The sequence below is a fragment of the Thalassophryne amazonica genome, chromosome 18 (genome assembly GCF_902500255.1).
Source record: "Thalassophryne amazonica chromosome 18, fThaAma1.1, whole genome shotgun sequence".
Taxonomy (NCBI): Eukaryota; Metazoa; Chordata; class Actinopteri; order Batrachoidiformes; family Batrachoididae; genus Thalassophryne; species Thalassophryne amazonica.
In genome coordinates this window covers 58,163,059-58,177,403 of record NC_047120.1, presented here as the reverse complement: position 1 = coordinate 58,177,403, position 14,345 = coordinate 58,163,059, and the positions used below count along the sequence as shown (strand labels likewise).

The window sequence follows — 14,345 nt, the reverse complement described above, 5'->3', positions numbered from 1 at the left end:
TGGACCACTCCTCACTCAAAGCCTGCTCACAGGTGAATGACGCAACCGACAGGCGTGAAAAAAATCACGCATGCGCATGAAGGTTCAAGGTTGGCTCACACAAGCACACGTGATTCAAATCCATATGGTTTTTTTTTAAATAAGGTCGGATACTTTTCTAATAGACCTCGTATATATATATATATATATATATATATATATATATATATATATATATATATATATATATATATATATATATATATATATATATATATATATATTGAAAGCCACATCTCAGATCTTGCGAGATTTTGTGGGATTTGAAACCTCAACAGGGTGAACTGATTGCCGGTGTTCTGTCGAGATGAGGTGCGTCGTTGAGATGAGGTGCAGATAAGTCTGTTGAGCAGAAGTGCGTCGTCGAGATGAGGTTCCTCGCGTAACTGCATATGTGTGCACTGAAAAAATTACTTGACGAAGTTTGCTTATTTTGATGGGCACGTAAATGTATAAATTGTTCATCCGAATGTAGTAATGTATAAAATCTACTCACTATAAAACGCTAAGTATTTTTAACCTGGAGTTAGCTTATTTCGACAGGCAAAATATACATATACATACATTTATGCTCCTAAAGTAAAATACAGAAAATGTTTTACTTACTAGGCTATAAATACACTGAATACAATTAATAAATAAAAAAAAACTTTGACAGATTGGCCACAATGGGGGATACCGGAGACCCCATCGCACCCCATTGTGGCTAATCTGTACATGGAGCGAGTGGAGAAGACAGCCTTGACGTCTTTCACAGGCATCTCTCCCAGTCACTGGTTCAGATATGTTGATGACACATGGGTTAAAATCAAGCAACAGGAAGTTCAGGACTGTACAGAACACATCAACTCGGTGGACGCCAATATCAAGTTCACACGTGAGGATGCCAGAAACAACCATTTAGCCTTCTTGGACTGTGATGTTACGATCGGAGAGAACAGGCAGCTCCAGACAGGGGTTTACAGAAAATCAACTCACACTGACCAATATCTGCTCTTTGGCTCAAACCACCCCCTTGAACACAAGCTCGGGGTCATCAGGACGCTTCAACACAGAGCCCTACAGGTGCCCACAACTGCAGAGGGAAGGGCTAAAGAACAACTTGTCTGGAAAGCCCTCACAGTATGTGGGTACCCACGATGGTCCCTGGACAAAGTGCATTAGTCCCAGAAAACAAAGAGACCAGATAGACAGGAGACGGAGAGAAGAAGAGGAGTGTCTCTCCCTTATTTAGCAGGAGTAGGGGAAAAACTACAGAGGATCTTCAGACAGCACAAAATCCCAGTTTACTTTAAACCAGTTAACACCTTGAGACAGAAATTAGTTCACCCTAAGGACAGGATCCCTAGTTACAAACAGAGCAATGTAGTGTATTCTATCAGATGTCAGGAAAACTGTAACGAACACTACATAGGTGAGACTAAGCAACCTTTACATAAAAGGCTATACCAGCACCGCAGAGAGGGCGCCAGTGTTCCTCAGTCTGCAGTTCATCTCCACCTTAAAGACACTAACCACACTTTTGAGGACAAGGAAGTTAAAATATTAGCCAGAGAGAAGAAATGGTTTGAGAGAGGGGTCAAGGAGGCATTCTTTGTGAAACGTTTGAAACCCAGCCTTAACCGGGGAGGGGGTCTGAGACACGCTTTATCCCCTGTTTACAATGGGGTACTCAGATCAAAGCAGTTTCAGTCTTTTGTTCATGGTAATGAGTCATTCACGTCATCAGCAGAGTCGTCAAGGGAGCCATCAGGAGAGGGTCCCTCCCATCATTAGGAGGGACAGCTGCCCTATCATTAGGAGGGTGCTAACTAGAGCACAATAGGTGCTAATTAGAGCTATTGTTTAGTCACTAGTCTATAGCAGTCTGCCTCTCGGTAGGAGGGGTCTGGTTAGGTTTAAAACTCCAGCTTGATTATTTTTCTCTACAAGAGTCAAGACAGAAGTCAGACCACCAGAGCAAGAATTTTAGCTGAGGAAGCTTCTGCGATTTGAAGCGAAATGTCCTCGCGTCAAGCAACCCAGTCCAGTCGAAGATTCAAGCTTCTCTACTATGGAAACCACCTGGACAACTGAGAGCCTACACAAAAAACCTAGAACTAGTAGGAAATTCCCTTTTTTTACCCTTCACTCCGGCTGCTATGGCACAGTGGCAAAAGTTAAAAAAAAAATGACGTGTATTACTAAAAATCATCATACATAAAATATATGAGCATATACAAAATACAATTTGTGCTAAAAAATAATTTAACTTGTCTTTTAAATTTAAAAAAAGTTCTTTCAATATTTGATTTTTTTCTCCGCAGGATACATATATTTGCTGAGTGAACTAAGTGTAAAATGATTAAGTATTAAACGACTATTAAATAATAATTACAAAAGTGTCGTGAATGGCACGTGCGTGTGGCGCGCGCACGGAGGCTGACGCAATCTTTTCAGACAAACTGGGACTCTGCCTGGAAACAGACGGTTTTTTTCTGTCCGCTCACAGACTCTGTAAGTACTTTCACGTCCGGCCATCGTCGACTGTCTCTCTTTTTATTTATTTATTTTACAAAACTTTGCTCGCACAGCAGAAGCAGTCTTTCTCTCTCTCACCTGTCTGTTCGATTCAGGACGAAATAAGATCCTCCGCCTGTCTCTCGAATGCTGCTGCTGCTGTTCGTACGAAGTGCGGACCCATATTATCACGCACATACGAGCACATGGACATTTATGCGCCGCGCACAAAGCACAAAACATGTTTGCTCACGCACGAGCCTCCCTCACGCACGATCCCGGAGTTGTCAGCTTTAAGAAAAAAAAACAAAACAAAAAAAACCCTCACCAGAAGCTGCTATTCGCTATACGTTCACCTCACTTAATGAGGGGATCACGTCTAATTTGTATGTGATGGGAAAAGGAATGACATCCTGTTTGTTCTCTGGAAGGTTGGATTTATTTGTTTGTCTGTTGTTGTTTTTCTGGGGAGGTGGTATGTGTGTTCCAGTGACGTGCGGTCAGGTGACGCTGTGTCTCACCTGTCATGGAAAGAAAAATGTAAAATGAAAAAAAATAATTAAATGGTTATATTTATCCAGCGATTTGTACTATGAAGTAATTTCCTTTTAACATCACCAGATTTAGATTATTTTTTATTCAAAATCGCCAAATTTTCACATTTGCTGCCAGCTGTGCCCAAAAGTCCGCAATCCCAACGCTAAACCCGAACGCCCCTTCGTGGACAGCGACGGGAAGGTTCCGCCCTTTTGGCCTCTGATTGGCTAGAAGGTGAGCAGCAGTAATGTTGGTGGCCCTGAAGTGCAAAACACACCAGCAAATCGCACAGCACAACAGCAAATCAAAAAAAAAAAAAAAACACAATAGCAGACCGCACAGCACAACAGTAAATCAAAAAAACACAACAGCAAATCAAAAAACACAACAGCAAATCGCACAGCACAACAGCAAATCAAAAAAACACAACAACAGACCGCACAGCACAACAACAGACTGCATAGCACTACAGCCAACCGCACGGCACAACAGCAAATCAAAAAAACACAACAGCAAATCGCACAGCACAACAGCAAATCAAAAAACACAACAGCAAATCACACAGTACAAGAGCAAATCAAAAAACACAACAGCAAATCGCACAGCACAACATCAAATCAAAAAACACAACAGCAAATCACAGCACAACAGCAAATCAAAAAAACAACAGCAAATCTAAAAAACACAACAGCAAATCGCACAGCACAACAGAAAATCAAAAAAACACAACAGCAAATCACACAGTACAACAGCAAATCAAAAAACACAACAGCAAATCAAAAAACACAACAGCAAATCAAAAAAACACAACAGCAAATCGCACGGCACAACAGCAGACCGCACGGCACAACAGCAGACCGCACGGCACAACAGCAAATCGCACGGCACAACAGCAAACTGCACAGCACAACAGCCAATCGCACGGCACAACAGCAAATCGCACAGCACAACAGCAAATCAAAAAAACACAACATCAAATCACACAGCACAACAGCAAATCACACAGCACAACAGCAAATCAAAAAAACACAACAGCAAATTGCACAGCACAACAGAAAATCGCACAGCACAACAGCAAATCAAAAAACAACAGCAAATCAAAAAACAACAGCAAATCACACAGCACAACAGCAAATCACACAGCACAACAGCAAATCACACAGCACAACAGCAAATCAAAAAACACAACAGCAAATTGCACAGCACAACAGCAAATCAAAAAAACACAACAGCAAATCACACAGCACAACAGCAAATCGCACAGCACAACAGCAAATCATTTGCATTTCAGGGCCACCATATTGAGTCTGTTTGAAACGTTATCTCATGCTCGAGCAGGACAGATTGACTGACTGACAGCTGAGCAGAGATAAATGTTTTAAAACTGATAAGTGGTAAATATGTCTGCAAAATAACTAGAAGGCTGTTATCGCATGCGAATAGTTTATCTGTGGCTGCTGCCCACCAATGCATCTTCAGTGAAGTTACTCTCCTAGTAGTGAGCAAACTAACATTAACTTTATCTACGCTGCCATTCCTTCTAGATCCCCACACGGCTGCTTGCAGCTATATTTTTTATGTATTTGTTTTTTTTGTTTTTTTCTGGCTCCTGCACCTTAATTTGAATATGTGCACGATCCCAGATTAAATATAAATTTATCAGTAAACAGTCACTTCTATATTGCAGTTATTACATTTCATGTCAGCACATAAATGCAAGCGTCTGTTTTTCTTTGTTTCTTTTTGATATTCTAATTATACAATCTAGTAATAAACTGTTACAAACTGGTTACATTATACATGCTCATGCCTTATTTTCCTTATAGACCGTTGGTTTCTTCCTGAATGATGCCTTGAAAAGTTTCTGGTGACTCAGTGTATCTTACTACCAGTCACCTCGTTTTTACTTCACATCATTCACCCATTTAATCCCAAATTTTTCCCAGACATGAAAATATGTAATCATGTGCCATTAGGACCCCTTTGAAATGATCAATTGTTTTTTTTTGTTTTTTTCATGGAAAAGCAGGTGAAAAGGTGTTTTTTTTATGGTCAGTCACAATAGTGAGCGGTGGGACAATGTATTATCAGGGTTTTTTCATGGGCAACTGACACATTTCTCTGTGTAGTCCTCGGTATTTTAACATGTTTCAGCCACAGATGTTTTGAATCGTTTGTCCTTGATCAGTTCTACATATTTAGTGCAAAATATTAAACATATGCCCCCCCCTCACTTGGTGGACCTAATATATGAGAATTGTACTATGACAGTATGTTTGGTCCACTGGGGTGGGTGGGGGGGTACAATGGGCTAGTGAACGGTGGATGAGGTGTGTGTGCAGTATATATAAAATACAGTATGTAAGGTCCATTGGGGCGAAGGTGAGACAGTGGAGGTGCTGTAAAGTGTGTAAATATTGGACTATTCTGACATGTTAGGCCCACTGGGATGGGGTGGGGGGGTATGTTTATGATTTTGATTTGAGTGTGTTGAATTGAGCTGGGACAAAGTCGTAGTAACATTTCTGAGTGAGATATGTTCATATTTTGATGATTGTGTAATGGAGGCCAGCAGGTGTCGCTGTGCATATGTAGTTAGTAAACCTCACTCCCAACAACTCAAAAGGATTCTCTGGTCACAAGGCCAGAGCCCTGGGTTTTAGCCTTCTGGTTAGAGAGTCCAGCTTCCATGCCGAGGATCATGAGTTCGCGTCCTGAGGGGATCGAATGGGCAGAGTCATAACAACACAACGCAGAGTGCAGCTGCTACAGTGGTGCCATCACCCGGATGGGAGTGAGTTTGGGAGAGTGAGTGTAACGGAGGCCAGCAGGTGTCACTGTGCAGATGTAGTTAGTAAACCTCACTCCCAACAACTCAAAAGGATTTTCGGGTCACAAGGCCAGAGCCCTGGGTTTTAGCCTTCTGGTTAGAGTCCAACGTCCATGCCGATGATCATGAGTTCGCGTCCCGAGGGGATAGAATGGGCAGAGTCATAACAACACAACGCAGAGTGCAGCCGCTACAATTGCACAGAGAAAAGTGTAAATTCTGGAAAATTTGCCAGTCTTGGTGATATGTTTATTTGAACAAACCTTCCTAAGGTTTTGTTTGAGAGCTTTGGTGGAACAATTTGATTCTGTCTCTGCCACTGTAATGTAAATAGCTCTGGTCACGTGACAAATTGCACTGCGCACTTGATATTGCACATACTTCATTCAAACCCTTCCTTGTCTCCATTTTTGCTCTATATGTACTGATGATTGATTGAGGAACATTTTTAAAGCCTTGAAAGTGTCAATTTTTTTTCCGGTCACAGTTGTGAGCGATGGGTTGAAATGGGTTAAGATTGGAGGAGATATTTGACTGCATAGTCCTACATTTGGACCCAGGCATTGCACAAGTCTGCATATGCTCGAATAGGATACTGTTCAATGCTCGAGAGCCAACGGAGTAAACAACAACCCAACATTATGATAACAGTGTAAGTTCACAATTTCATCACAAAACTACCCCAAAAAGCTAAGACTAATCTAAACACGCTCTAAAAAGGCTATGAAAATGTGAGCTTGGAATATAAATAGAACGGCACGCATTGATCACATTGTTACGATCGAGATAGATCGATGGATAAACAAGACAACGGCAGTTCCTGAACTTAAGATGACGTTTTACGGCCAAATCAAATAGCCAATCATGGTAGACACCTTCTAGCCAATCAGAGGCAAAAAGGGCGGAACCTTCCCCTATGAGCCCACGTTTCGCAAATTCACTAACCGGGCAAAATATTGACGAAGTTCCCGGATGTTAATGCATTTTCAATGGGGATACGCGACTGAACACACTCAGAAAAATGCATGCAAAATACGTATTAAAATGCTATTCTGACCTGGATATCGAGCCAGTAAAAATTAATTAACATTAAATTATGTCAGGAAAGTATTAAAACTTACTCTGACACCCACACATTCCCAAATATTAGTGTTGAAAGTTACACGGATCTGCGCTGTTTGTGTGGGTTTCCTCCAGGTGCTCCGGTTTCCTCCCACATCCAAAGGGATGCAGATGGATTGGAATCTTTAAATTGTCCATATGTGTGCGAGTAGGTGTGAATGTGTTTGTTTGTCTGTTTGTGGCCCTGTGACAGACTGGCATCCTGTCCTGGGTGTACCCTGCCTCACGCTCTATGACTGCTGGGATAGGCTTCAGCCCCCCATGACCCTTGATTGGACTAAGTGATTGAAGATGAGTGTGTGAGTGAGTAAAATTGTTTCTCTTTTTTTTTAAATTAGCTTTCAAATGTTCACCCATAAGTGAACAAGGAAGCCATGTCTGGAATTTAATTTTTTATATTAATTATTTATGCTGTGGACTGTGGAGCATATTTTCTGTGCAGTGGAACACTTGCAGTAAGGTCATGAGCAAACAAGGCTGGAAAGCAGACTAGGTCAAACAACTGGCAGAGGAGTGGAGAAAGTGAAGGCCTTAAATACACAGGTGAGGTAATTAGCTTAACAAGGTGCATGTGTGGATGAAAGTTCCAGAAGGGAGGTGTGGTTGGGTGAATCCAGGAGGAGCGAAAGGATGCAAGAGTGTGAGGGAGTGATTCAGGGGGACTGTGACAAAGATGAAACAGACAAGTGCAAGAGAGTAAGTGAACCTAAGGACAAAAGAGAGAAAAAGATGAAACAAGTACGTGCAAGAGTGTAAGTGAACACACGGGGGGAACAAAGAAGAACAGACAGGTGCAAGAGTGTACGTGAAGGAAATGCAATCGGTGACCAAAATCAGTGACAATAAAGGAACAAACTAAACACATGGCTAAAGTCAAGAAGATAATAAACATAGCAAAGAATCTATAAATTACCATCTGAATTGTAAAACAGTTAACAAAACACAAGACAACCATATAAGCTACGTGAAGAACAAAAGAGGACTGAAACAACTAAAGACTACATTATAAGAATCAGGAGACAAACCAGAATGGCTAACACAATGGAAACAACCATTCCAATCCCACCGAAGAGCTACCGGAAAGGATCCCCGATGCCAGAGGCCAAAAGGGCAAGAACAGAAACAGAAAACCTGTCCTGGGGGCATCACTCCCCAGTCAAAACCACAACCAGGGGGTCGACTAAGAGGTAGACCAACACCAAGAGCAGGAGGCCGACCAGGAAAACCCAGAGTTCCCCACTTCTTGGGGAAACAGCAGGCAAGATGACTAGAAGCTGAGGCAGGGATAGAGGAAGGCCGAAAGGGAGATGCAGGAGACAAAACCTCAGAAAAACCAGACCCCTCACTAGGAACAAATCGTTGGGGTCCAGCATAGCGGGCATGACAAATTAAAGAAATAATAGACCGAAATACATGCCTGCATCCAAAACAAAAACACAAAGCGGGGAATCAAAAGAAACAGAAAACCAACCATCAAAAACCAAGCAACCCAAAAAAACAACCGAGTGGGGGAGGGACTGGTGAAAAACAAAGGGGACCTGAACCCAGCAAAAATAGAATATACCATATGAAAAATCCAACATAAGGATCTCGGCCGGAGGTAACCCAGGTTAATTAAATCAACAAAAGAATTGAGATAAGTGAAAACCAACAAAAGACCTGGGGGTAAATCAACATTATAAATGGGCAAAAATGAAGAAGCCAACCAGAAAAACCGTAACCAGGGCAACAAATTGGAAACAGATTAATAACTGACCAATAGGGGGCACCAAGCCAAGAAAAGATGAGACAAGAAAAACAAACACACCATAAAGGGGGGCAAATGACAACAGACAAATCATTGGAAAAGATAGGAAAAAGATCAAAAGAAAAATTATACTTGGAATTGGGGCCCAACCAATGCAGAAAACAAAATAATATGTCATGAAAACACTGAGACACCAATGAACCAAACCAAGTAAATGGAACCCAAACCACAGCAGGCAACTCATGAAAAAGAAAAACAAACTGCTGGAATGCACTTGAGGACTGACAAAAAATGGGTAACTTAAGCCAGGAACTGAAGAACCTTACCCATACGTCATGCAAGGAAATGACTGGTTTCCATTTTGATTTTAACATATGTAAAAACCAGAAAAACATGAAAAACAGTGCGTACCAGACCAGAGAAAGGATTATAACTGATGTAACATGATGACTTGAGGAAAAAGGAACAAAACATTGCTTTAAGAGTCCAGACTGCATGTCAAATGAAAATGATAGAAAACACAGCAAGCAGAGTTGTCCAAAGGAATAAAAGGAAGCAAAACTCACAGTCATGAAGACGATGGAGTCGAAGGTTTGTTTTGGTGAATCCACAGTAGTGCAGGGAAGTCGTGAAAGTCCGGAAGTAGTGTTCTGGGGTGAATTCTCCTCTGTGGCGCATGCTGGAGATGAGCTTGGTGCCGTGCGCGCAGCAGGTTCAGGGGCTGTGCATGGAGCGGCCCATTCCATAGCCGCTTTAAGGTGTGAGGCTGCTGGTGGATGTGCTGGAACCACCTCCTTCGGTGTCATAGACATCTGTGGAGCGGTGGGCAATGTGATTGCGTCAGCTGAAGCCGCTGCTGTTGGTGATGAAGCACACGCTTTGATGGTTTCATCCAAAGCCGGGGAATGTGGCAGAGGTGTGCATGTCGTGGGTGATGCAATCGCTGCTGGTGTGATCCGTGGCGCCGTGTGCGCCATGACGGCTTCAGTAGGTGTGGCTGTTGAATCCTGCGATGTGTGCGCTGGGACCGTCTCGCCCGACACTGTAGGCAGCCATGTCATGATCATTGTGACTGGCGTAGCAGGAGTCTGTGGTGGTGTGCGCCTTGACGGTGTCGGCAGGTGGTGCAGCGGAGAGCCCCACCGAGACGCGCCGAGGCATCGGAACTGGAGTTTCCCGGAGCCGGCGTGCTGGTGAAGGTGGAACAGGTGATGTCAACTGCTGTGAAGACATGTCGCTTCCTGAAGGCCCTGCATGAACAGGGAAGACAGGCAATGCTACAGCTTCCAGAGCTGTAGGCGGAGCGGTTGTGGGTGCTGTTGACTGGAACTGAGATGCATGTAGTTTGCGTGGAGCTGGTGTGGATGCGGCCAGCACAGGTGACAGCGGGACCCGCCCACCAGGCTGATCAAACTCTGCCCACTTCCAGGTTGAAGAGCACTGTGATGGCAATGCAGCTGGCAGACTGGGCGTGGTTAGAAAGCCCCTCTGTGGGGGTGTGGTGGTGGCAGGAGAGAGTGTTATCACCTGAGGTGTTTCATGGCAGGCTTCAGTAAGTTCAGCTTCAAAAAGATAGTCCATCGGATCCTCAATGAACGGAGGGAGCTGACCTTGCTCGAACAGGGTTTTAATGTTAACTAATTCTGGAAATGAGACCTTGTGACCACAGCTACAAGTGGCCGCATCGACAATGGAGGCAAACCCCGAACCCAGTGGTGGACTCTGGAAGTAAGGGATGTTGTCAAGCTGAAGAAGGAGTCCTACTTGTCTTTGTTGGTAGGTGGGACCCCGGAGGCAGCTGACAGATACTGGCAGGCCAAGCGTGCCGCAGCCCGTGCGGTCTCAGAGGCAAAAACTCGGGTCTGGGAGGAGTTTGGGGAGGCCATGGAGGAGGACTATCGGTTGGCCTTGAAGAAATTCTGGCAAACCGTCTGACGCCTCAGGAGGCGGAAGCAGCTCTCCACCAGCACTGTCTACGGTGCGGGTGGGGAGCTGTTGACCCTGACTGGGGATGTTGTCAAGCGGTGGAAGGAATACTTCAAGGATCTCCTCAATCCCATCGTCACGTCTTCCGAAGAGGAAGCTGAGACTGGGGACTCAGAGGCAGACTCATCCATTACCCAGGCCGAAGTCACAGAGGTGGTTAGAAAGCTCCTCGGTGGCAAGGCTCCTAGGGTGGATGAAATCCGTCCTGAGTACCTTAAATCTCTGGATGTTGTGGGACTGTCTTGGCTGACACGCCCCTGCAACATCACGTGGCGGTTGGGGACAGTGCCTCTGGATTGGCAGACCGGGGTGGTGGTCCCTCTGTTTAAGAAGGGGGACCTGCGGGTGTGTTCCAAATACAGGGGGATCACACTCCTCAGCTTCCCTGGTAAGGTCTATTCCAGAGTACTGGAGAGGAGAATTCGACCGATAGTCGAACCTCGGATTCAGGAGGAGCAGTGTGGTTTTCGTCCTGGTCGCGGAACACTGGACCAGCTCTACACGCTCCATTGGGTGCTCGAGGGTTCCTGGAAGTTCGCCCAACCAGTCCACATGTGCTTTGTGGATCTGGAGAAGGTGTTTGACCGTGTCCCTCGGAGCACCCTGTGGGGGGGTGCTCTGGGAGTACGGGGTCCGTGGTCCTTTGCCAAGGGCTATCCGGTCACTGTACGACCGCAGCAGGAGCTTGGTTTGCATTGCCGGTAGTAAGTCAAACCTGTTTCCAGTGCACGTTGGCCTCCGCCAGGGCTGCCCTTTGTCACTGGTTCTGTTCATTATCTTTATGGACAGAATTTCTCAGCGCAGCCAGGGTGTAGAGGTCTGGTTTGGGAACCACAGAATCTCGTTTCTACTGTTTGCGGACGATGTGGTTCTGTTGGCTTCATCAAATCAGGACCTTCAGTGTGCACTGGGGCGGTTTGCAGCCGAGTGTGAAGCGTCCTGGATGAAAATCAGCACCTCCAAATCCGATGCCATGGTTCTTGACCGGAAAAAGGTGCTTTGCCCGCTTCAGGTTGGTGGAGTGTCCTTGCCTCAAGTGGAGGAGTTTAAGTATCTCGGGGTCTTGTTCACGAGTGAGGGACGGATGGAGCGTGAGATCAACAGATGGATCTGACAGTGATGCGGTCGCTGTATCGGACCGTCGTGATGAAGAGAGAGCTGAGTAGGGGGGCAAAGCTCTCGATTTACCGATCGATCTACGTTCCGATCCTCACCTATGGTCATGAGATTTGGCTCATGACCGAAAGAACGAGATCGCGAGTACAAGCGGCCGAGATGAGTTTCCTCTGCAGGGTGGCTGGGCGCTCCCTTAGAGATAGGGTGAGGAGCTCGATCACTTGGGAGGAGCTCGGAGTTGAGCCGTTGCTCCTCCACGTCGAAAGAAGCCAGTTGAGGTGGCTCGGGCATCTTTTCTGGATGCCCCCTGGACGCCTCGCTGGAGAGGTGTTCCGGGCACGTCCCATCGGGAGGAGGCCCCGGGGAAGACCCAGGACACGCTGGAGGGACTACGTCTCTCGGCTGGCTTGGGAACGCCTTGGGGTTCCCCCGGAGGAGCTGGGGGAGGTGTGTGTGGATCGGGAGGTCTGGGCGGCTTTGCTTAAGCTGCTGCCCCTGCGACCCGACTCCGGATAAAGTGGAAGATAATGGATGGATGGATGGATGGATAATTCTGGAAATGTTCGCACCAAATTGGGTTCAGTCTGCAGTATCTCATCAAGAGCAGAAAAAATACCCTGCTTTCGCTGCTGCCCTGGATTACCAAAAAAAATAAAAAAAACAAGTCCTGGATTTTAAACGAAATGTTAGCAGTGTCTTGAAGCCTCATTCCCTCAGTTTCTGATGAGGTTTCAACATCCTCCTCACAATCATCATCATCATCATCATCAATATCTTCCCAATCAGACTCACTGTCAGAGCCAGATGGACAGGACGGCAGGAAGCGTTCAGGCTGCCGCACCCACGCTGGAAGACTACCTGCAGCAAACAGATCATCCAGGTTTTCTGACTCTGGGAAGAAGTCAAACAGCCAGCGATTGCCTTCAACAAGGTTCCAGGCTTGGTCCAGAAAATCTAACTTCTTCTTTGAGGTGTGGCATGAATGGAAACAGTTGAAGAAAAAATTAATTTCAGAAAAAATGTCTTTGATGGTGGCCAGGTCCAGGTTTGGGGGCAAGATTTGAGTCCGCTGTGTCCTTGTATGGCCAGTTCGTTCTGTCAGGATTCATGGTAGGGAACAAACAGAATGCAGGACACAGAATGCAGACTCACAGAAACTGGAGGTGGAGTAATAAAAGGTTTTATCTGGAAAAACTGGCACAGATTCAGTACACGGGTGATCAGTCAAGGTGGCAGAGGTAATAGGTAGATGTAAGGCTGAGGCGTGGTCAAAGCAAACTGGGTTCAGTGGCACAGAATAGCAATGTTGTCAGGACTGAGGCAGACTCAGAGTCAAAAAACAAGCACAGTTCAAAAAAAGCACAGTGAGTCCAAGTACAAGGGCTGAGGCAAAAAACAGGGTCTAACACAAAGCAAGGTCTTACACGGTTGAGCAAAAGGTCATGAGCAAAACAAGGCTGGAACGCAGACTAGGTCAAACGAACTGGCAGAGGAGTGGAGAAAGTGAAGGCCTTAAATTCACAGGTGAGGTAATTAGCTTAACAAGGTGCATGTGTGGATGAAAGTTCCAGAAGGGAGGTGTGGTTGGGTGAATCCAAGAGGAGCGAAAAGATGCAAGAGAGTGAGGGAGTGATTCAGGGGGACTGTGACAAAGATGAAACAGACAAGTGCAAGAGAATAAGTGAACCTAAGGACAAAACAGAGACAAAGACGAAACAAGCATGTGCAAAAGTGTAAGTGAAGACACGGAGGGAACAAAGAACAGACAGGTGCAAGAGTGTACGTGAAGGAAATGCAATCTGTGACCAAAATCAGTGACAATAAAGGAACAAACTAAACACATGGCTAAAGTCAAGAAGATAATAAACATAGCAAAGAATCTATAAATTACCATCTGAACTGTAAAACAGAAAACAAAACACAAGACAACCATATAAGCTACGTGAAGAACACAAGAGGACTGAAACAACTAAAGACTACATTATAAGAATCAGGAGACAAACCAGAATGGCTAACACAATGGAAACAACCATAACTGGATGGAAACAATGAATGAATAAACCACATGACTAAAATATGAAAAACAGAAAACAAAACCAGAGACTACAGAATATAGAACAGAAAATAAATGATGAACTCAGAATGAAACTAATATCTAGAAAATTGAGCTGTGGAAATGGGAAATAAGTGAACCTACCCCACCCCGGGGCTGGACCCTGACATCAAGTTCCGTCAATAAAAATTTTAAAGGCAGCCGGGATTATGTACTTAAAAAAAAAAAAAAATTAACAGTGTATATGATTAGAATAGATGGAACATTATCGATCCCTCGGGAAGACTCCCTCTGGGAAACTGAGGTTCCAGCCGCATTGTATAGCAGCACACAGGGTAAGAAGCACACCGAGTATCAAAAGTGAAAGTGAAAAAGAAAAACAGTTTGCAAATATAAATACACAATATAAAAACCAG

General features: G+C 44.8%; 2 protein-coding genes across 4 annotated transcripts in view; one reads left to right on the top strand and one right to left on the bottom strand.

Moving 5' to 3' along the window:
- LOC117530739 (monocarboxylate transporter 7-like) overlaps positions 1 to 3,430 on the bottom strand; it is a 55,273-nt gene extending 51,843 nt beyond the window's left edge. Inside the window, exon 1 of the mRNA XM_034193648.1 lies at positions 2,638 to 3,430. The gene's annotated coding sequence lies outside the window, so the exon portion shown is untranslated. The remainder of the gene's footprint in view (positions 1 to 2,637) is intronic.
- The window catches only part of arsg (arylsulfatase G), a 32,274-nt gene continuing 20,419 nt past the window's right edge, over positions 2,491 to 14,345 (top strand). Inside the window, exons 1-2 of one of the 3 annotated variants that reach the window (XM_034193650.1) lie at positions 7,302 to 7,330; positions 7,470 to 7,570. The gene's annotated coding sequence lies outside the window, so the exon portion shown is untranslated. Of the gene's footprint in view, positions 2,536 to 7,301; positions 7,571 to 14,345 lie in introns of those variants that run through there. The other 2 variants (XM_034193651.1, XM_034193649.1) reach the window with 2 other exon arrangements.